At 41.6% G+C, this 24114-nt stretch overlaps 1 protein-coding gene across 4 annotated transcripts in view; it reads right to left on the minus strand.

Annotated features, from left to right (window-relative positions):
• The window catches only part of DACH2 (dachshund family transcription factor 2), a 474848-nt gene that overhangs the window by 194593 nt on the left and 256141 nt on the right, over window positions 1-24114 (minus strand). The gene's annotated exons all lie outside the window — the stretch shown is intronic.

Consider the following 24114-nt stretch of genomic DNA (forward strand, 5'->3'; position numbering starts at 1 on the left):
TGGTTTCAAGCTGCTGTAAACTTCTGCAGCAATCAAAAATAATCTGTCATGGGACTGAGGGGTATGAACATCATGTCATAGCCACTCTGTTGTTAGATTTATTGGAGGGTAAGGCATGTCATTTATGCACCAACTCACAGGAGAAAAAAGCAATCCCTATGAAGTTAATCTAATAATAGACTGGAAAGCAATGATTACTGTTTCATGTGCACTAGCTATTTGTAGCAGTGATTGGTCTAATTCAGCAGGCCTCACTTGTCAGAGCTCTGGGATTAACAAGTGTTTAGCTGAAAACCTATTGGGAAACATCAAGAAATGGTTTAATGAGAAACAAAAGTATTCCACTTCTAGGTCACTGAAACTCTCTCCGCCTCTACGCCCATCTTTAAAGAGCTTGTTGAAAAAGACTTATTGTGGATATAAAACAAATGCTGTGGAATGATAGTTTTAATTAATCTACACTATTATCAACACATTTTTTCACAATAAAGTAGTTTGATCCGGCAATCCTTATTCAGGCAAAACTCCCAGGAAAGTGAGCAGAGTTTTTGCCAAAGTGTGAGTGCAGGATCAGGCCCACTGTAATACAACAACATATGCAGCCCCTTCTGCTTTACAAACATTAATTAACCACCTAATTCTCAGAACAGCCCTGCGAGGTAGTTAAAAAAAGTTATTAACCCCATTTTATAGACAGGGAAGCTGAGAATAGCAAATCTTAAACTAAGAGCCACATCACACACCAAGACAGTGGCAGACCTGAGACTGAAACTCAAAATATCTTGATTCCCAAGCCCATGTGCAGTCCACTAGACATGCGGCCTCCTGCTAAATGTCCTTAAACATTTCTCAATTCTGAAAACAACTTGTACAAAAGCTCTCCAGTCCCCAAGTTATTTATGTGCTGTAGTGTTAAAGAACCCTGGGAAAGAGTTTGCCTTTCAACTTGTTACATCCAATAAGAAAAATCCAAAGTAAATTGAGGGAAGGGTGCTATTCTCCTTCACACATAGACTTGTAATTCACTTTAGAGCCGCAAGAATGACTTGTATGGACAAAAGACAACATAGCTCTTGTCAACAGGAAAATCAGAAGTTAATCCTCTCCTCAGCGTATAACTCATTTTTCTCAGAAAAATTAAAATGCTCAGCATGGAATGGAGCAAAGCTGCCAAAAAAAAAAAAAGAGGGAGAGAGTCTGTGTGAGAGAGAGAGATGGGGCACTGGCAACAGCACACGGACAGGAAATTTAGGTAGACTAGATCCACCCCCTTTCCACACCCATGTAGGCACCTCCATTCCCTTGGCGAGAAAAATCACAAGTAGCAGGAAGCAGCTGAGAACAATAATCTGCATGGACTAAAACCTACATTTTAAAAAAAAGGTGAAACAGATAGTGCTACTCAAATCAGCATTAACAGCCTCTCTATGCATTATCCCCATCAGAGAGGTCACAAAGCACTGGCCCAGAGCAAATGGCAATGCTGCCACTGTTCTGTTGGATCAGACATGGACCCAGTCAGAGCTTGAAGGGGTGGGCCTAATGTTTTGTGCCGCTCCCCAACAGGCTTCTAAATTAGGCTGCATTCTCTCCTCTGACCAAGCCTTTCGCTTCCCTCTTGGTCCTACACAAAAGAAGAGATGCTACGCTGGACCAGCAGATCAAATCCTTTGTCTTTTTCAGCTACCTGTTCCTCTCTCACACCTTTTTACTGGCCACAAAAGTTCCAGCTCATTTCTCAGTAAGGAACAGGGTATACAATTCAAGCCTACCAAATTGTTAAATGTGTGCAGCTGCATAATACTATCAGTACATCCTGTCATACAGAATATTGTACCTGCCAAACTTCTCAGTAGTTAGGGAATCAGGAGCCCCAGATGCATTCTCTGATATTAAAAACAATGAAAGAAAGTTTTATGTTTTTAAACTACAACTAAAATTCCCTTGTAAACTGTAAAAGTATTCTCTAGAATCTTAATGTTTTGCGGACTATTAATGGAAAGAAAATTTAGAATTAATGATCAGTTATTTTCACTAGAAATCTAATCCTAAGAATTATGCTCACTCAGACATGTGACCTACCTGTTCAATTAAATCAGAGCTTTTACTGGCACAGATGAAAGCAAGATAGCCAAAGCTATCTCAAAATGTAGCCAATAAAATACTCGAGACTCCACGCAGTGGTTCTAAGTGAGTGAAACAATTATACAAATACAGACCTGTTTCTTTAGCAGTGGCAATATCTGGCCCTATAAAAAGGCAACATTGACCAGCAATATCAATATATAGTATCAAGCTGCTAGGTCCTCAGAATCTAATACAGAAATCACCTGAGTCACTGTTAAACTAAGATTAACCTAGAGAGCATGTCTTTTAGTGCAGAAAATGCTTGCTTAATTTTTAATCTGGGATTTAGAACAGAAACTCAGAGGAAAATATTTGTATTTTACTTGAATTCCCTGTTGAAAGGGTAGAGTCACTTTGGAAAACACAAGTCTGACACATTCAAATTACACTGATTTTGGTAACTGCATTTTCCACACACAGGGATAACATCTTGGACTTGTTCTGGACCCAAGAAGATTTACCCACTAGAATTTTTTAAGTTCAGAGCAAAAAAACCCAAATTTTAGTTGGATTCATTATATACAGATATATATGTTGCAACATGTGTAAAACTGTTATAAGTAATTAACTACATATGAGAAAAACCCTATTTTTCTTGTGCATACCTTGAAAGTGATGCATATAGTTCCTTAACTGGTTTCTGTTAGGAAGCATGTATAATTCCGCCAAGTTATTGCACTGTTTATAATTACAATTCATGGCATCCCAAGAAAGCATTGCAGGAATAGCACTGATATTCCACAGAAGACAAATATTGATTGAACCAGATAGAGCATTTATAATGACAGGAATTCCACAACCAAACTGGCACATCTTGACATATGTGAAAGCAAACCTTTGAGATGCCAAACAGAAGATGTGGCGCATGGAAGTCACGTTGCTAGCTGTCAACCAGCAAGAATGTACATGTGTGACACGTGAGTGATAACATCAGACATCACAGCTCACCCATTTCTGTAAATGCCCTCTAATTTTCTTGGATGGGAAAGTGTAGCCTTTGCAAAAACACCCAGGAGCTCAATATCCACTTACCTGACTAATCAATTTGGCATTAAATAAGTAAATAAATAAATATAAATATAAAATCTTAAAGCTGAATGCTCTTTTACTATCTTAAAGTGGCTATTTGTATTATTGTCAATGATGTCTATTACAGTAGCACTTAAAATATGGTACATGCTGTACATATAAAAAGATGAAGATGCTGCCCCAAAGAGTTTACAATTTGAAAAACAGTCACAGATGAAGAGTAAGAGAAAGAAGTACACGAGTAAGTGGTCAAGATGATAATAGGGCACATCCTGAGAGTTCCATCATATCTTGATGATGATAATGACGACAACATATAGCTGACTAATTTTTTGTACTCAGAGCAGAAATGGATCTTGATAGGGATTTGAATGCAGAAAGGGTAAGACCATCCAAGGAAAGCATCTGATATATAGGCAGTGGCATGAAAGAAAGCACAGTTGGAGGAGAAGCAGACAAACAAGATGTTAAGGTTAGCATCATTGGCTGAGTAGAGAAGACAGGAGATCAGACAATACTAGACAAGCAGAGATAAGTAAGGAGAGGCAGAATAATGCCCAGCCTTGAAAACAAGGCAAGAAGCTTGAACGTGATGCAATGGAGGAAGGGGACCAATTAGAAGGATTCAAAAAAAGGGGGAGACATGGTTATATTGATGGGTAGGGGCCTACCAAATTCACGGCCATGAAAAACACGTCATGGTCCATGAAATCTGGTCTTCCCCTCCTCCCCCCCGTGAAATCTGGTCTTTTGTGTGCTTTTACCCTATTCTATAAAGATTTCACAGGGGGAGACCAGTATTTCTCAAATTCAGGGTCCTGTCCCAAAAGGGAGTTGCAGGGGGGGTCACATGGTTATTTTGGGGGGGGGTCACAGTATTGCCACCCTTATTTCTGCACTGCCTTCAGAGCTGGGCAGCTGGAGAGCAGCAGCTGTTGGCCAAGTGCCCAGCTCTGAAGGGAGCCCCCCGCCAGCAGCAGCATAGAAGTAAGCGTGGCAATACCATACCATGCCACGCCATCCTTACTTCTGCACTGCTGCCTTCAGAGCTGGGTGTCCGGAGTCTGGTGGCTGTTGACTAAGGGCCCAGCTCTGCAGGCAACAGCGCAAAAGTAAGTGTGGCAATAACGTATGTTTCTATCCTTACTTCTGCGCTGCTGCTGCCAGCGGCTCTGGCTTCAGAGATGGGCTCCCAGCCAGCAGCCACTGCTCCCCAGCTGGTCAGGCAGAGCCGCTGCCAGCAGCCGTGCAGAAGTACGAGTAGCACTACTGCAACCCCCCTATAATAACCTTGCGACCCCCACCCCACACAACTCCTGTTTTAGTCAGGATACCTACAATTACAACACTGGGAAATTTCAGATTTAAATGGCTGAAATCATGAAATTTACGATTTTTTAAATCCTCTGACCATGAAATTGACCAAAATGGACCATGAATTTGGTAGGGCCTTATTGATGGGCAAAGAAGCTGATCTCAGCTTGAGTTCCTATGTACAATGCTTGACCAAAATTTGTCTGGGTACACACATTCTCATCAGGGTTGCTGGGCAAAAGACATAGCGATAACAAGCAATTTCCCCCTCACATAATAAGCTACTGAGGAGAAAAAAATCATCTGTAACTCCAAGTGATGGCTCCTAGTTACAAGCAATGCTCCAGACCAGGAAGACTAAGCTAAACCCTGATAACATGTCTACAATGCTTAACAGATTTTTTCACAGGGATAGTCAAGCCTGGCAGCAAACAAACTTTCAGCAATCTGAAATTGGCAAACAGCTGTCATTTACAAAACACCAAATGAACGTCATCTAGGTTTTTATAAAGCCTACATTATCCTGATATATTTTAAATACACATCCAAGATTTTATCATAACAGTTTTTAAGGGCCAAATTTGCACATATAAACACCAAAAACTAACCAATGGCAGAACCCTCCAAAATGACACTGGAAGATAGCACTACCTTTCTAGGACAATGGCAGTTAAATGATGCAGAACACAAAGGTCAAGAATCCACTGCATTTTCCATACATCACATATAGGAACTCTGTTAAGAGCCCGCTAGAGCTAGCAGAAGCTGGTCCCATGCCACCAGCAAAAATGCATCCATCTTGTTAACAGTGTGAACCTTCCCACTCCTTTCTAAGACTCTGCTTGCCTTTGAGACTTCTGCTTTCTTTCTCCACTGATCTGCACAAGACATATTCTGACTCTGTGTACTGAATCAGCAGGAGTGGGAGTTTCTTTCAGTTTCTCCCTGACCACATCTCTTGTTTCTTTACCTTTACATGAAATGAAATAAACCAACATATCTTAATCTTTTTGTATGGGACAACGTAACACTGTGCACCTAGAGCAGGGGTGGGCAAACTTTTTGGCTTTAGGGTCACATCTGGTTTCCAAAATTGTATGGAGGGCCAGTTAGGGGAGGCTGTGCCTCCCCAAACAGCCAGGCGTGGCCCGTCCCCTGCCCACTATCCGACCCGCACTGCTTCTCGGCCTCTGACGGTCCCCCAGGACTCCTGAGCCATCCAACCCCCAGATTCCCTGTCCCTTGATGGCCCACCGGGACCCCTGCCCCATCCACCCCTGCCTGTCCCCGGACCACCCCCAGACTGCCCCTGACTGCCCCCCCGCCACCCTATCCAACCCCTCCTATCATTCCTGACTGCCCCCCCCCCGGGACCTCTGCCCCATTCAACGACCCCTTCTCCCTGACCGCCCCCAGAACCCCTGCCCCGACTGCCCCCCACCGCCCCATCCAACCCCCCCCTCCTTCCTGACTGTCCCCCTAGGACCCCTGCCTCCATTCAACCCCCCTGTTCCCTGGCCTCTGACGGCCCCAACCCCTATCCACATCCCCACCCCCTGACCACCACCCCAAACTCCCCTGCCCTCTATCCAACCCCCCCTACTCCTTGCCCCCTTATTGTGCTACCTGGAGCACCGGAGACTGCTGGCACTACAGCTGTGCTGCCCAGAGCACCAGGACAGGCAGCTGTGTCGCCTGGCTGGAGCCAGCCATGCCACAACACAGCACAGAGCACTGGGTCAGGCCGCGGCTCTGCAGCTGCGCTGCCCGGCAAGAGCTCGCAGCCCTGCTGCCCAGAGCAGCACAGTGAGCTGAGACTGCGGGGGAGGGGGAACAGCAGGTGAGGGGGCAGGGGCTAGCCTCCCGGGCCAGGAGCTCAGGGGCCGGGCAGGAGGGTCCTGCAGGCTGGATGTGGCCCATGGGCCGTAACCTGCCCACCTCTGACCTAGAGGCACAAAAGAAATGTGGGGCTGGCATATGGACAGAATTATATACTGGTGTGATACCTGGGATGCACCATTTGTATGGGTAAATTATGTAGATCTTTGGACTCATTTCTGCATGGCCCCTTAGAATTTAAGTCCATAATTAAAATTAAAAACAATATTAGAAGCTTTCTAGGGGACTATTTCTTCTGCTAAACTCCTTAAAATTAACTGGTACTTAATGGCATGCAATTAATGGCAAATATGTTTCTAATTCTTAAAAGTGTAAGTTAAGTGTCCCCTCTGAATTATATCTGTTATTTAAAAAAAGCTCAGCCACAAGTCATTTTAGTCAATTTTAAAATCATATTTAATCTTTTCTTCTCATTCGAAAATCTGAAATATTACTTTATAATTATATAAAGTCATAAGAGAGCTGGAATTTTCCTAAATGGACCTAAATCCTCAAATATTTCAGCATCACTGCATGAGAAGGTTGCACATCTGAAACAGCTCTAGTATGCTGGCTGATTCACATTCACTAAATGGATTAGCTGAAATAAGCATAATAAATAAAAGAGAATAAAATAAAAAACAATTTCACACTAAGTGAAGGCTTGACTTATAGGAAGTGGCAGCTCTGATGGCCCAAGGCGTAGAATTAGTTTTGCCACTCGATAATTTGACTGATTCACTTGAGTGGCCAGAAGAGGACATTTTCTGCCTGATTTCAGTGTAATCAAGTCACCTGCTCTGCGATTGCTGGGGCCAAGTCAATTGCATTCTGTTGAGCACTGAGCGTGTGCAGTAAGTGGCAAGAAGAGTGTTTTCTGCATATGTGTGCAGAACTATTGAGCTGTCAATGATAGTGGGATTTAGCTGTTTCTGTATATTAGTATACTTTCATTTGAGATCATACATGTAATATGAAAACAATCTATTCAAATTTACTCCTTTAGTTACCCACCATTTGGGAATCAGTGACAGTATTCATAGACTCAGATTCTAAAGCCAGAAGGGACCATTGTGATCATCTGTTCGGAGTTCCAATATACCACAAGCCATAGAACTCCAACAAAATAATTCCTAGATCAGATCTTTTAGAAAAACAGCTAATCTTGATTTAAAAATTGTCACTGATGGAGAATCCACTAATACCCTTGGTAAATTGTTCCAGTGGTTCATTACTCTCAAGGTTAAAAATTTACATCTTATTTCCAGACTGAATATGTCTTGCTTCAACTTCCAGCCATATGATCATGTTATACCCTTTCTCTGCTAAACTGATGAACCCATTATTAAATATTTGTTTCGCATTTAGGTACTTTTAGACTGTAATCAAGTCACTCCTTAACATTCTCCTTGTTAAGCTAAATAGATAGACTCAAGGAGCTCAATTACTATAAGGCATGGCTTCTAATTCTTTAATCATTCTCAGGGCTCTTCTCTGAACCATCTGCAATTTATTAACGTCCTTCTTAAATCATGGGCCCCAGAACTGGATACAGTATTCCAGCAGTGGGTACCGTCTGTTGTAGACAGACTAGAAAAGATTATCTATCTTTTTAACTTACACATCCACCTATCCCAGTTAATAGATACTGATTAAAAAATAAATCATTTCAAGAAATTGGAGGGGAAATTACAAAAATAACTTTTCTGCCCTATTTAGGTATTATTGCCTCAAATTCTTTATAAACAATGAAAAAAGGGTATTTGTTGGATAATATTTTAAAACATCTTTTTTATTTCGTTTTCTCTCTCATATAAATGGCATATCCCCAAAAAAGAGGAAGGGAAATGAGCACACGAAAATATAGTAAGGATGTGAGCATGAAAATGATATGGCTGGCATTAGCAAGGTGCTGAACATTCTGAGCCTGTTCTAGTAAAGCATTCAATTTTAAGCACATGAATAGTCCCATTGACTACTGTTTGTAGCTCTCCTTTCAAAGCTCTGATTGTATACTCACGTGACGGGAGCACTGTCATGGATGGGTATAAACTGTTCAGGAAAGACAGGCAGGGGAGAAAAGATGGAGGAGTTGCACTGTTTGTAAGAGAGCAGTATGATTGCTCAGAGCTTCAGTATGAAACTGGAGAAAAGCCTGCTGAGAATCTTTGGTTAAGTTTAGAGGCGAGAGCGACAAAGGTAATGTCATGATGGGCATCTGCTATAGACCACCAGACCAGGAGGATGAGATAGATGAGGCAATCTTCGGACAACTAACAGAAGTTTCCAGATCACAGGCCCTGGTTCTCATGGGGCACTTCAATCACCCTGACATCTGCTGGGAGAGCAATATAGCAGTGCACAGACAATCCAGGACATTTCTGGAGAGTGTTGGGGACACCCTTCCGGTACAGTTGCTGGAGGAATCAACCAGGGGCCGTGTTCCTCTTGACCTGCTGCTCACAAACAGGGAAGAATTGGTAGGGGAAGTAGAAGTTGGCAACCTGGGCAGCAGTGATCATGAGATGCTCAACTTCAGGATCCTGACAAAAGGAGAGAAGCAGAATACGGACTCTGGACTTCAGAAAAGCAGGCTTTGACTCCCTCAGGGAACTGATGGACAGGATCCCCTGGGAAGCTACTATGAGGGAGAAAGGAGTCCAGGAAAGCTGGCTATATTTTAAAGAAGCCTTATTGAGGGCACAGGAACAAACCATCCCAATGTGCAGAAAGAATAGCAAATATGGTAGGCAACCAGCTTGGCTTAACAGAGAAACCTTTGGTGAGCTTAAACACAAAATGGAAGCTTACAAAAGTGAAACTTGGACAGATGACTAGGGAAGAGTATAAAAATATTGCTTAAGCATGCAGAGGTATAATCTGGAAGGCCAAAGCACAACTGGAGAAACAGCTAGCAAGGAATGTGAAGGCTGACAAGAAGGAGTATGTTAGCAACAAGAAGAAGGTGAGGGAAAGTGTGGGACCCTTACTGAATTGGGGAGGGAAACTAGTGACAGATGATGTGGAAAAAGCTGAAGTACTCAATGCTTTTTTGCCTTGGTCTTTATGGACAAGGTCATCTCCCAGACTGCTGCACCGAGCAGCACAGTGTGGGGAAGAGGTGAGCAGCCCTCAGTGGTGAAAGAGCAGGTTAAGGACTATTTAGAAATGCTGGACTTGCACACGCCCATTGGGTCGGATGCAATGCACCCAAGGGTGCTGAGGGAGTTGGCTGATGTGATTGCAAAGTCACTGGCTATTATCTTTGAAAATTTGTGGCAATCCGGGGGGAGGTCCCAGATGACTGGAAAAAGGCAAATATAGTGCCAATCTTTTAAAAAGCGAAGAAGGAGAGTCCGGGGAACTACAGAACAGTCAGCCGGTGAACTACAGAACAGTCAGCCTCACCTCAGTCCCCAGAAAAATCGTGGAGCAGGTCCTCAAAGAATCCATTTTGAAGTACTTGGAGGAGAGGAAGGTGACCAGGAACAGTCAACATGGATTCACCAAGGGCAAGTCATTCCTGATCAACCTGATTGCCTTCTATGAAGAGATAACTGGCTCTGTGGACATGGAGAAAGCAGTGGATGTGATATATCTTGAGTTTAGAAAAGCTTTTGATATAGTCTCCCACAGTATTTTTGCCACCAAGTTAAAGAAGCATGGATTGAATGAATGGACTATAAGGTGGATAGAAAGCTGGCTAGATTGTGGGCTCAACGGGTAGTGATCAAAGGCTTGATGTTTATTTGGCAGCTAGTATCAAGCGGAGTGCCCCAGGGGTCGGTCCTGGGGCCAGTTTTGTTCAACATCTTCATTAATGATCTGGATGATGGGATGGATTGCACTCTCAGCAAATTCGTGGATGACACTAAGCTGGGGGGAGAGGTAGATAAGCTGTAGGGTAGGGATAGGGTCCAGAGTGACCTAGACAAATTGGAGGATTGGGCCAACCTGATGAGGTTCAACAAGGACGAGTACAGAGTCCTGCACTTAGGACAGAAGAAGGCTGGGGACTGACTAGCTAAGCGGCAGTTCTGCATAAAAGGACCTGGGGATTACAGTGGACGAGAAGCTGTATATGAGTCAACAGTGTGCCCTTGTTGCCAAGAAAGCTAACGGCATATTGGGCTGCATTAGTAGGAGCATTGCAAGCAGATTGAAGGAAGTGATTATTCCCCTCTATTCAGCACTGGTGAGTCCACAGCTAGAATACTGTGTCCAGTTTTGGGGCCCCCACTACGGAAAGGATGTGGACAAATTGGAGAGAGTCCAGCAGAAGGCAACGAAAATGATTAGGGGGCTGGGGCACATGATTTATGAGGAGAGGCTGTGGGAACTGGGCTTAATTTAGTCTGCAGAAGAAAAGAGTGGGGCGGGATTTGATAGCAGCCTTCAACTACCTGAAGGGGGGTTCCAAAGAGAATGAAGCTCGGCTGTTCTCAGTGGTGGCACATGACAGAACAAAGAGCAATGGTCTCAAGCTGCAGTGGGAGAAGTCTAGGTTGGATATTAGAATCATAGAATATCAGGGTTGGAAGGGACCGCAGGAGGTCATCTAGTCCAACCCTCTGCTCAAAGCAGGACCAATCCCCAACTAAATCAAGCCTGACATGAAAAACTTCAAAGGAAGGAGATTCCACCACCTCACCTCCCTAGGTAACGCATTCCAGTGCTTCACCACCCTCCTAGTGAAAAAGATTTTCCTAATATCCAACCTAAACCTCCCCTACTGCAACTTGAGACCATTGCTCCTTGTTCTGTCATCTGCTACCACTGAGAACAGTCTACATCCATCCTCTTTGGAACCCCCTTTCAGGTAGTTGAAAGCAGCTATCAAATCCCCCCTCATTCTTCTCTTCCACAGACTAAACAATCCCAGTTCCCTCAGCCTCTCCTCATAAGTCATGTGTTCCAGTCCCCTAATCATTTTTATTGCCCTCCGCTGGACACTTGCCAATTTTTTCACATCCTTCTTGTAGTATGGGGCCCAAAACTGGACACAGTACTCCAGATGAGGCCTCACCAATATCAAACAGAGGGGAACGATCACGTCCCTCGAGCTGCTGGCAATGCCCCTACTTATACATCCCAAAATGCCACTGGCCTTCTTGGCAACAAGGGCACACTGTTGACTCATATCCAGCTTCTTGTCTACTGTAACCTCTAGGTCCTTTTCTGCAGAACTAGCCATTCGGTCCCTAGTCTGTAGCGGTGCATGGGATTCTTCCGTCCTAAGTGCAGGACTCTACACTTGTCCTTGCTGAACCTCATCAGATTTCTTTTGGCCCAATCCTCTAATTTGTCTAGGGCCCTCTGTATCCTATCCCTACCCTCCAGCGTATCAACCTCTCCTCCCAGTTTAGTGTCATCTGCAAACTTGCTGAGGGTGCAATCCACACCATCCTCCAGATCATTAATGAAGAGATTGAACAAACTGGCCCCAGAACCGACCCTTGGGGCACCCCACTTGATATGGGCTGCCAACTAGACATAGAGCCATTGATCACTACCCATTGAGCCCGACAATCTAGCCAGCTTTCTATCCACCTTATAGTCCATTCATCCAGCCCACACTTCTTTAACTTGCTGGGAAGAATGCTGTGAGGGATCGTGTCAAAAGCTTTGCTAAAGTCAAGGAATAACACATCCACTTCTTTCCCCTCATCCAGAGAGCCAGTTATCTCGTCATAGAAGGCAATTAGATTAGTCAGGCATGACTTGCCCTTGATGAATCCATGCTGACTGTTCCTGATCACTTTCCTCTAAGTGCTTCAGAATTGATTCCTTGAGGACCTGCTGCATGATTTTTCCAGGGACTGAGGTGAGGCTGACTGGCCTGTCGTTCCTCAGATACTCCTTCTTCCCTTTTTTAAAGATAGGCACTACATTAGCCTTTTTCCAGTCGTCCGGGACCTCCTCTGATCACCATGAGTTTTCAAAGATAATGGCCAGTGGCTCTGCAATCACATCCGCCAACTCCTTTAGCACTCTCAGATGCAGTGCATCCGGCCCCATGGACTTGTGCTCATCCAGCTTTTCTAAATAGTCCCGAACTACTTCTTTCTCCACAGAGGGCTGGTCACCTCCACCCCATGCTGTGCTGCCCAGTGCAGTAGTCTAAGAGTTGACCTTGTTTGTGAAGACAGAGGCAAAAAAAGCATTAGGAAAAACTATTTCAACAGGAGGGTGGTGAAGCACTGGAATGGGTTACCTTGGGAGATGGTGGAATCTCCATCCGTAGAGGTTTTTAAGGCCAGGCTTGACAAAGCCCTAGCAGAATGGTTTAGTTGCAGTAGGTCCTGCTTTGAGCAGGGGGTTGGACTAAATGACCTCCTGAGGTCTCTTCCAAACCTACTTCTCTATGATTCTAGGATACTGTATGTCAAATGCAGAGGATTTCTCATTAATTCTGAAAAGATTTCCTTCCTTTATAAAAATCTTAAGTATTGTTTTTATTATTTGAAAAGCATATCTACTCAACACACAAATTACAGTCAGTAATTAAGCATTTTACCATATTTTACAAGCACCTAATCCTAAAAACAAAAAGTTTAAGCTGTATAAAATTGATTTAGCATTGTTTCAACCTATTTTCTTCTTGACATTATGTTAGTGCATGATTCATCCACATTTTCAGAATCAAAGTCCACGATCTGGCAAATCTAATCTGTTAATAAAATGAAAAGGTGACCTTGCCTAATTTAATAAGTCAGTGTAGAAATACTCTTTCAACATGTTAAAGAATTACAGAAAGGTTATCATAGCTTGCTTTTATGAGACTGTACCCTACCTTTTCCAGATCATTTCTCAGACTTGCATTACTGTAATTCATTTGATTACATAAAAAGCTTTGTAGATCACTATATTTTAATAAAGGCTTTGTTTTGCTACTAAAAATGTCTATCATTTACATTTAAAGCATGTATTATATACCGTACCTTCCTTTTTGGAGTCAAGGTTTAAATACTCTGCCCATTGTTAAATGAGGCTTGTACTTTGGGGAATTTTTTTTCTTTGCAAAATATTTTTGGGATGAATTCAGTGCTGGCTAAAGGGTCTAGCCTGATAGCCTATGAGACTAAAGTTCTGCAGTTATTCTTTGAACAGGTACAACATGATAGCAAAAGTGCAACCTGTCCTATATAATCCCACAAACATGCCTCACTCTTAACTGGAGAGGACCATCTCCAAGAGTGAAAGGGTAGTTTAGTATCTATGCCCATTCAGGCACTGGCATCTCATCTTAGAACCCTAATTAATAAGGAAAAGTGATTCTGCAGAATGGACACATTTCCACTTGGAACTTAATATGCCTCATCAAGTTATTTAAGATGACTCATCAGACACACCAACACATTTCAGTTATTCTATTTCAAAAATTCCGTTCAAATTTGTGCCCAGAACTGCACATTTAGTAAGCATAACAGGAAGCAAAATTATTAGAGTCTTTATGAAGTTATCGAGTTTTTGTCCTGAATGCATGAGGCTAGATGGAGAAAGTAAATAAGGAACTGTTATTTACTCCTTCTCATAACACACAAACTAGGAGTCACCAAATGAAATTAATAGGCAGATTTAAAACAAACAAAAGGAAGTATTTTTTCACACAACGCACAGTCAACCTGTGGAACTCCTTGCCAGAGGATGCTGTGAAGTCCAAGACTATAACAGGATTCAAAAAAGAACCAGATAATTTCATGAAGGATAGGTCCATAATTGGCTATTAGCCAGAATGGAAAGGGATGTTGTCCCTAGCCCCTGTTTGCCAGAAGCTGGGAATGGGCGACTGGATGGATCACCTGATGATTACCTGTTCTATTAATTCCCTCTGGAACAGCTGGCATTGGCCACTGTCAGAAGGCAGAATACTGGGTTAGATGGACCTTTGGTCTGCGCCAGCATGGCCATTCTTATGTTGAAAGAGCACCCCAATGAAATGCGAGGATTTGGAAGGAGGGCACAGAGAATGTGCTCCCCCACATACCCCTTACAAACTTCCATGCAGCGGTTGACAACTGCAGCCCATGCATTTCCTACAGCATAAGATCTGCTCAAGGATACTGCCTTTGCACATGCAGTTTCTCCAAAAGGAGCAGGGAGAAAGTAGGGCCATGCTTTTCTGCTTCGTTCAGCAAAGCTGGTCTTCCTCAACATGCTGCTCTTCTAAGGGACAGGCACAGTACGAGCACACTCCCCAGGAGCTCCAGTGCAGCTCTGTCTTACTCCGCACACAGGGCTGTGACTTAATGGCACAGTCTGGCTCACAACTGTGAATTTTGCTGGACTGACCCTCTCTCTCTGGTTACTTGCAGCAGCAATTCTTGTATCTGAACCCTTTCATCATACATGCAACTTTATTGACAATTCCAACACAAATGCCAATCCTAAAATTCTGAAGTAATAAACAAGCATAAATGAGACACTAAAAGTTGTGAGATGCACACTTAAGGAAATCTGGACAAAGACCCTCCTTCGCAAATTCTTATACCAAGTCACAATTTGCATACTTGTGACATGTGAAATGAAGGTCTTTGTGGAAAATGAACTTCTATGGGAGTTTTTTATTTATAGCTTCTTTTTAAGCACAAAGTATTTTTGTCTAGCTTCTTTTTAAGCATAAAGTGCTTGCAAGTTACAACAAAATCTCTTTTCGTGCTCGTCTCTCAGGCGCTGGTATATTTTAATGTCATTATTTTTTACTTTCATTTGGTATTTCCCTTTTATTTTTTCATAAATGAAGAGCTTGCAGTTCACGCCTTCAGCTCTCACAATTTGGACCCAAACCAAATCTATTAGCGATGTGCTTTCATGATTATTTATACTGTATAGTACTGAAGTAAGCTGAGTTGACTGTACTTAACAATGGGAAGGTAACTTTACTGAGCATTGTGTACCAACATGTAAATTTTTCTGCAACTAATACTCGAAATTGAAATAAGATTGGTTGTGCAGCAGAGTGGCATTTAATTGGCAAGCACACACTAGACATCTACCAATGCGATATATGCCATTATGTGCCAGCAATGCCCCTCTGCCATGTACATTGGGCAAACTGGACAGTCTCTACGTAAAAGAATAAATGGACACAAATCAGATGTCAAGAATTATAACATTCATAAACCAGTCGGAGAACACTTCAATCTCTCTGGTCACTCAATTTCTGACCTCAAAGTGACTATCCTTCAACAAAAAAACTTCGAAAACAGACTCCAATGATAGACTGCTGAATTGAAATTAATTTGCAAATTGGATACAATTAACTTAGGCTTGAATAGAGACTGGGAATGGTTGATTCATTATAAAAAGTAACCTATTTCCCCTTGTTTATTCCTGCCCCCCCCCACTGTTCCTCAGACGTTCTTGTTAAACCCTGGATTTGTGCTGGAAATGGCCCACCTTGATTATCATACACATTGTAAGGAGAGTGATCACTTTAGATAAGCTATTATCAGCAGGAGAGTGGGGTGTGGGGAGAGAAAACCTTTTGTAGTGATAAACACCCATTTTTTCATGGTCTGTGTGTATAAAAACATCTTCTGTATTTTCCACAGTATGCATCCGATGAAGTGAGCTGTAGCTCACAAAAGCTTATGTTCAAATAAATTGGTTAGTCTCTAAGGTGCCACAAGTACTCCTTTTCTTTTTGCAAATACAGACTAACACGGCTGTTACTCTGAAACTTGACATACAGTTAGGCACAAACAGACCAACTCAGTACTAACATATGGGCTAACTTGGATAATAACGTGCGACCAGAGAGAAGGACTAGGAAATAGATGTGTCACAGACAGATGTGTAAAAATATATATATATACAAAATTTGCTACGACTATACACTGAATAAAAACTATTTTCATGAAAAGCATGGTTTTCACTTAACCATTGTTTACCCAAATTTTAAGAATCTCTGTCTTGATGCATTAATAAATGATGTGATAAGATCAGCAAATATAATTTCTAGAAAAAAATGTACGGAAAAAATGCTTTCTGGAAAACTAATTTATGTAACTCACATCTCTGAACAATAAAAAAAATCACATATTTCTATTAATAACCACTTTTTGCAGAACGTTATCAAATCTTTTCATAGTTAAAGCGTGAGGGCAAATGACTGTTGATATCCATACACTTGTCAAAAATAGTGTCAGAAAATTAAATTCTCCTTACACAACATTTGCCAGAGCTAATCCCCTGGATATACTTCAGGTTAAAATGAGAAGGTAACACATAACATTGATATTGGGAGTTAAACTTCATCAAGACCAAATATTCTTGGATGCCAAGAAAGCATCCCCACATAAACATATAGACTATTATTTTTCTAGCAGAGTAGTTTTAAGTTAATTTATTATATTTTTATGGAGCGTAGACCCACATCTTATTCACAGCCTGTCAGTGCAGCAGCAAATTATAGAAAACATAATACTAAACATTACAACAGAAAGCAAATATTTATCTAATTTGGATTCTGTAATTTTTAAAGTAAGTGAATGCTTACTTTATTTGTGTCAAAAGCAAATAAGTATGGCCATTACTTTTACTGGTCGTAGTACAATGTAAAGGGTGTATGGCTATCAGTCAAGCAATTTCCACTGTAGACATTAGCACTTAGATTTTTCACTAAAAGCGTTGTTTTCTATTCATCTGAAAAGAACCTAGGCCATCAACTATCAAACTACTTAAGCAGGTGCTTAACTTTAAGTGCATGAGTAGTCCCATTCAAGTCCGCAGGACTAGTTGCATACTTAACTTTACTACAGACTACAGAGCTCTACTGGCACTAAATTAATAACATTATCCAGCTATTATATTCCTTCAAGAGGAATTAATCACAGAGGATGAAATACTACTGAGAAAACTCCTGTATTTAAATATGGTGTGTGTTTATGGTATCATTTGCTGAGCTTTGTTTTGTTCCCTATATTAATTTTCTGGACAATTTGCAACAGTATTGTTACACCAACTGTTCACAATTTTGCCAAAATACAGACTTAGAAGACTTTCCTATGAGAAATCTCACAACTCAAATCTAATTTAGATATGGAGGGCTAATAAAGAGCATATTATTTGAGCAAACAAGTTGGATTAAGACACTGCAAATAGATGGTTGACTATATTCTTTTGCTCCATAGATCAACATTTTCCTGCAACCACATTATCTCTGTGAGATATGGTAACAGTAACAGTCAACCCTGCAATGAAAAGTTTACAATTGTGTTTATTTAAATGGACTCTATTAAATTAAATTTTCGTTTCTACTTTATTACAGACAATTACTAATGAAGCCACCAAAAATGAGAATTAAAATGACTAAAGATACAATGGGCCTGTGTGTCCTTTGCGAAACACCACTAAAATCAACTGAATAAATTTGTCCCAGAGTGCAGACACTAGTGGGGGGACAAACTATTTATGCTCCTTTTCTGTAATGTTATACCCCATCATTTTCAGAGTAGTGTTTTAGCACACACACTGCCCTATTCCCAAACAATGGAGAATCAGGATTAGGTATGATCTTGGCAAAAGGTAGCGTCTCCAGAACCTGAAGTTGCTCAATTTGACTACAAGAGGATTATCGTACTAGAGTGTATTTTGATGAGCCTCAAAACCAGCTGAGTCAATAAGCTGATCCCTAATAATGTCAGTGGAAAATGCCTCAATGCCAACTTAATTTCAATTAATTCAGACATTTAATCAAAGCTAGTATAACTCCTAGAACTAAGATTTAAGCTAACACCCACAAAAGGGTTTGAGATTCTTAAAGGAACACTGTCAAGACATTTAAATAACAGAATATGTACTGTGCTTTAAAGCTACATTTATTGGATGGAGATTCTAGACTCTCATTCAGAGTCCAAGTATTTTTGTTCAACTTACTGTAGCCAAGAAAAATAAAACCCAACAGCCACTGTTCAGTCACAATATTATTTTGTTGCTGCTGAAGCAACCATCCAGACAACAGAGGGAGCTCAAATTAAAAAGCCTTCTTTCGGAGCTTTGCAGATATCATTGCTAACGTTACCTCTATTCATGATAATTCTGAGTAATGAGTAATATAGAAAAGAAGCATTGCCAAGCCACACTGGTTTCCCCATAAGAAGCAAAGCATGAGCCTGGGCGAGAGAATCAATATCTGCTAAATGGAAAAGGACAAAGCCATTAACAGGAAACAAATTTATTATCAATGTGCTAAGAGAGGTTCTGAAAACCATGAAGAAAAATAAAGATTATGAATTATTAAAAAACTTGACTTGTTATTCATTTATCTACTTATTCATGTGAGGAAACTTTCTAGCCTTTCCCTAAATTTATGACTCACCCAGACTACAGCTACTCTACAAAGTACCTACTTGTAGCATAATAAAAATAACTGTAAGAAATTTTCATAACAAACTCCCAAAACAGATGAAACTTCCCTGCTTAAGAATTTTGTTACCATCTTGAAACAGGGGCTAAGTTTCCCAAACAGTTCACTGACATTAGCAAATCTGGCCAAGTTGAGTCCAGACGTGGACTGAATATTAAGTGCACTCAGTTTTTCTCACCTCAAAACGTAGCAAAATTGCCCATTTTGGCTGAGCTTCATTTTGAGTTTTGAGATCTCAAAGGACATATGAACTCAGGAGCATCGAAACCAAAAACAGCTTTGCACAAACCCCTGTGAAATGAAGCTATCAAGTTTCACACCTCTCTGATAATAATTAGTAGCTGAGACCATGTTTAATTAAGTTATCAAAAAACTGAATTTTAACAATATATTTTCGGGGAGGCTGAAGCTCAGACATTTTTCTACATTATTTACATGAGTTTTCCTTTCTCAGGGCAACACTCATTAGCTATGGTACTAAAAATGAGGAGTTGCTAAAGAAGTATATGAATTTTTATTATTGGAAAAGATAATTCTTTGTACAGTTATTTAAGGTTTGGCTTGTAAGCATGTCATTGGTATAAAATATTTCTCATTTCGGGGACACACCAGACGGAATGCAGGCCACTGTGGGATATGCCATTTATCACAATGACAGTGCATAGGTAGCAGTGATCCTCTCACCACAGGGGGAAGCTAGAACTGCAAATGTGGAGCAGCATTAAAAGCTGGACTAGTGGAGTTTGGCAACACTTGTACTTCTCATTAACTGAATCATATTAATTTATTAGCCAAATATATCAAAGTAATTCACTACAGAACTGTCACCACGAACAGTTTATAACTATTAGCATTCCCCATAGGCAGAGAAGTCATCTTGAAGCAGTGTGTATGTCTTTGATTTTTTTAAAGATAATAATAACTCAGTCAAACCAGGTAATGCCAATAATGACGAAGTTGTCCATATGCTTCCTATTAGAAAGGGAGCTTAAAAAAGAACATCCATGATTACCAAAAAAGGATAATGGGAAGCAACATAAGTGATCTGCAGAAGTGAGATGTAAAAACATACCAAAATGTTCAGTCTACTATGTTGATGGGACAGTTCATTAATCCATATAATCATTTGCTTCCTTTGCTCCAAGGCCAGTTTAAATGGGACATAGAGGATTCACACTTCTTTCATTTTTTTGACAGCAGCCATCAGGCATGATAGCCCTATATCCAGCTACTTTAGGTGGTGAAACAAGTCAACAGGTACTCTAAATTGACCAGGAGGGTGTGCTTACAAGCTGCTTCCTCTCAGAATCCAATCAGCTCAGCTTCACAATAAGAACAGAGGAGCTTCTAAAGATTTGGTGGCTTGTATATTTTTCTAGTTTGAATAAACACCAGAATTTTCTAAATTTATCCGAATTTCAAACATTTCAGCCAATGACACACGCTGCTGTTGAGCAACAACCATGCAGCAGAGCTCTCTCTTTTGGCAACAGGCCCTACTCTGTCTTGGCTGCATCTCTCAATAAGCATGCTCTCATTCCTCTTCACCCCTCAGCTCTGCAGGCCTTCACAACAAGTCTTGCAGCTTCTCTGCTAGGCCAAAGACTGCTACTCAACTGCAGCTTAGAAGCAGCTTTGGGACCAGGTATAGGTGGAAATCGGGAGAGAAACTGTGATTAATAAAAGGCAGGTGGGCACTGATTGTGTTGGCAAACCTCACATTTAGTTCTTTAACACACAGAACCTAAATTAAATTGCTGGAAAGACCAGAGACAAATTATTCTTGATATTTTTTCTATGCCTACAGAAACAATAAGAAGCTACTGTTTAATATAGTAATTGGAAGCAAGGCAACACCTAAACTTACAGTATTCTGGTAGCAACTACTTTATTGATTAAATACTCAAAGGTGCTAGTTGGTATTCATTATCTACTAATATATTTATAAAATGAAACTATTATTAAAAGTTTAACTGTAAATGGAAAATCAACAAGAAGTTACGTTAGACTGAATAAATTGCACAGATTTGCAAACAAGGTGTTGAGTTTTCTACCCAAGCACTTACAGCCAAAAAGTCAAAGCTGGGAAGTGCAGTATGCCTAATTTAACTGCCTGTTTTTTATGTGAAAATGACCATGTGTACCTGAGTTGCTACAAGCCAAATGGGTGATGAAAACAGCAGCATGTATTACAAGAGGCGAAATTAGATGGCTGACTCAAGTCTTGAGAAAGTTGCTGACTGTCACTCTCAGGACTGATCTGTTTACTCCCCAACTCATAGAAGCAGCTTCTTGGGACCCATTCATGCACCCAGCAGAATGGCTGAAGGTGAACTGCTGTGAATTGATAGATCACTAAAAGAGGGAGGGGACTAAAGTGAACAAAAGGAAGGTATGAATCATGTCATTGCTGATGAGGAGCTTAGTTTTTGCCATGCTGAGTTTGGGTGAGCAGTTACCAACTAGGGCGATATGTTGGCGAGAGACAGACAGACTGTGAGAAATTTCAAAGCTACGCAAACATAATGAGTTTGAAATTTCCCATTTGAAGCATGAAGGCAGATTTACATAACCATCTTTGTGTGCTTGCTCCACCAAGATGTGACAAGATCAGAGGCTGGGTTCTTTAAGGGGAGAGAGTTCAGTGGAGATGGAGGCCTGAGGAGGCCCAGGAAAGAAGACCTAGAGAGGAAAACTGCATTGCATGTATAGAGACAGAGAAGAGCTGAAGAAGCACCAAGATGTAAGGAAAAAATCCTCCCCAACACCATTTCCCAATCAATGGAAGGAGTGGGTTCTCCCAAGGCTATGCCAAATTGCTGCATTCTCTGCCCAGTCACTCTCACAGCCTGGGTTGTTCTCCACTCCTCCTGATGCCTGTAAGTGTGGCTAGCTGGCGCAGCAAACAGGAGAAAGCGCTTCTACTTCCCATGTGGTAGAAAGCTGACATTGTTTTAGGGGGAGAAAAACTCTTTTAGGACACTGGCCAAGACTGTCACCACATACAGAAAGGATAGCCCAAACTAAACAACAAATAATGGTAAGTGTGAGAACATAAGTACCCAAACTGATCTGTGACCAGGAGACAATGGGTTAATACCTCTGTGATCACTCCCTGGTTCTAGTCTACTACACATCACCCTAGTCTTATAACCATCCCACCTCCTTTGAGAAGTAGTAAAATGCACTGTTTTAGTTTTTAATTTAGCTTAAAAAAAGGGGGGGGGGGGAGAGCCAATTGTCAGAGTCATGAAACCATTCAGACAGAGCCTGAGAGTTGATTAATCCAATAATTATCAATAAGCAGATATAAATAAAGCTTCATGTCCCAGGTGCCTCATCCAGGTCCATACCTCAGATCCCCAGCAAGTGTGGAAATGGCTCTTGTAGCACTTTTCTTTCCTTCTTCAAAGACAGCCACATCTCTGCCTTCTTTGACAGAAAGCTTGTTTTTTTGAGGGGGGGGGCAAATAAGAAGCAGCTGCTTCAAGTAATTAAAGCTTCAGTAATATCCAGCTGCACTGTTTCAGCTTCCCTTAGCTGAAGGAGAAACTCTCAAGGATCCAACTTTCCCTTGGAGCCCTGCTGTACCATTGTCTGGTTTCACAGCACTTTCCTGTAGTGCAAAGAATGTGGGGAGTGCTGTGACAATACAGGTTCTCATTTGAGTCTCCAAAGGACTTGTATCAGCCCTCACAATCCCTTTTCATTCTGAGCAATATGTCAGCAGAAATAGTTTTAAAAATTTACTTTAGTATTTGGTTAAACATCTTCAGCTTTTTCCAAAAGACCATCTAGTAATTTGAAGCTTAACCTTTTTTATTTGATTTTTCCGATTTTTAATTTTAAAGCATGTTTTGCTACTTTCTGTGGGCAGAGTAGCACATAGGATCGGGGTGGACAAACTATGGTCTGTCAGACCTTTTAATCCAGCCTTTGGGCTCCACTGGTGAGCAGGGTCGGAGGCATGCCCCACTCTGCACATGCTGTGGCTCCGCATGGCTCCCGGAAGCAGCAGCGTGTCCCCCCTCTGGCTCCTACACATGGGGCAGCCAGGGGGTTCTGCACGCTGCCCCCGCCCCAAGTGCTGGCTTCACAGCTCCCATTGGCTGGGAACCGCGGCCAATGGGAGCTGCGGATGGGACAGCACGCAGATCCACCTGGCCAGTGCAGCACTTCCGCATAGGAGCCGGAGTGGGGACATGCCACTGTTTCCGGGAGCTGCTTGAGGTAAGTGCTGTCCAGAGCCTGCACCACTGACCCCCTCCCACAACCAAACCCTCTTCCCCAGCTCTGATCCCCCTTCTACCCTCCAAGCCCCTCGATCCCAGCCCAGAACACCCTCCTGCACCCCAAATCCCTCATCCGCAGCCCCACCCCCAGCCAGAGCCCTCACCCCCTTTTGCATAGCTTTAGGCCCTATTTGCAAACACGGTGTCAAGCAATGGGCTATGCTGTGTACTTCTGGCAACAATTTATCAACACTGGTTGCCTCTTGTTATCATCAGTGGAGAACAAATAAAACACAGACTATATGAAAACCCTTGGTCTGGGAACACGAGATACTGTTTCAAAAATTCTAATAAAAAATGAGTTTTTGAAAATCAGTCTTCAGAACGTTACTACAGTACAAATGAATTATTAATGACATATTATTATAATTAGATAACAGACTGGGACCAACTGAACTGGAGTCTGGGTTGAATCCAGCAAAATGCTTTCAAACTTTGAGTACGTTTGAAGCAATTATTAATATTAATATTGCTTAAGAAGGTTCATTCCTGCTTCCATGACGGTACTTTATTGACCCAGTGGGTCAAGAGAACTGAAATTCTTCATTAATTTTCCCACTTTGTGCACAATGGGACATGGGGAGATTTAAGGCCCTGATTCTGGAACTTCTTGTATATGGGTGGACTGCTGTGTCCATGCCCCACTGAGCTCAATGGGACAGTGCAGCAGTCCAACCATGTGCAAGAAGTTGCAGGATAAAGGCCTAAGTTACCATGCTCCAGGCACTCCCTTATGATTGCTAGGCCTGTTGAATATTTAAGTAATTGGTTACATTTTACTGTATGTCAATTAAGTTGTGGATTGTTGACCTTATTATCAAATAAACATATGCATATGACACCATCAGTTGGTGGTAATGGTAACCAGAAGCTTCACTGAAGTTTAAATTCTCTTTGCTTTTAATTCACATTGCCTTAAATTACTGAATAGCGGCAAAACACTGTTGATGATGTAATATTTTAGGTGTATTTATAGTCAACAGTTATATTGTGACACTAAATTAAGAGAACGAATGCAGAACATCATGACCATCTGCATTTGGTTTTATTCATCCTTTTGATAACGTCTTCCATAGTTAGTGTGACCAGTTTTATGTCTTCCTA

Source organism: Chelonia mydas, chromosome 9 (assembly GCF_015237465.2).
Source record: "Chelonia mydas isolate rCheMyd1 chromosome 9, rCheMyd1.pri.v2, whole genome shotgun sequence".
Taxonomy (NCBI): Eukaryota; Metazoa; Chordata; order Testudines; family Cheloniidae; genus Chelonia; species Chelonia mydas.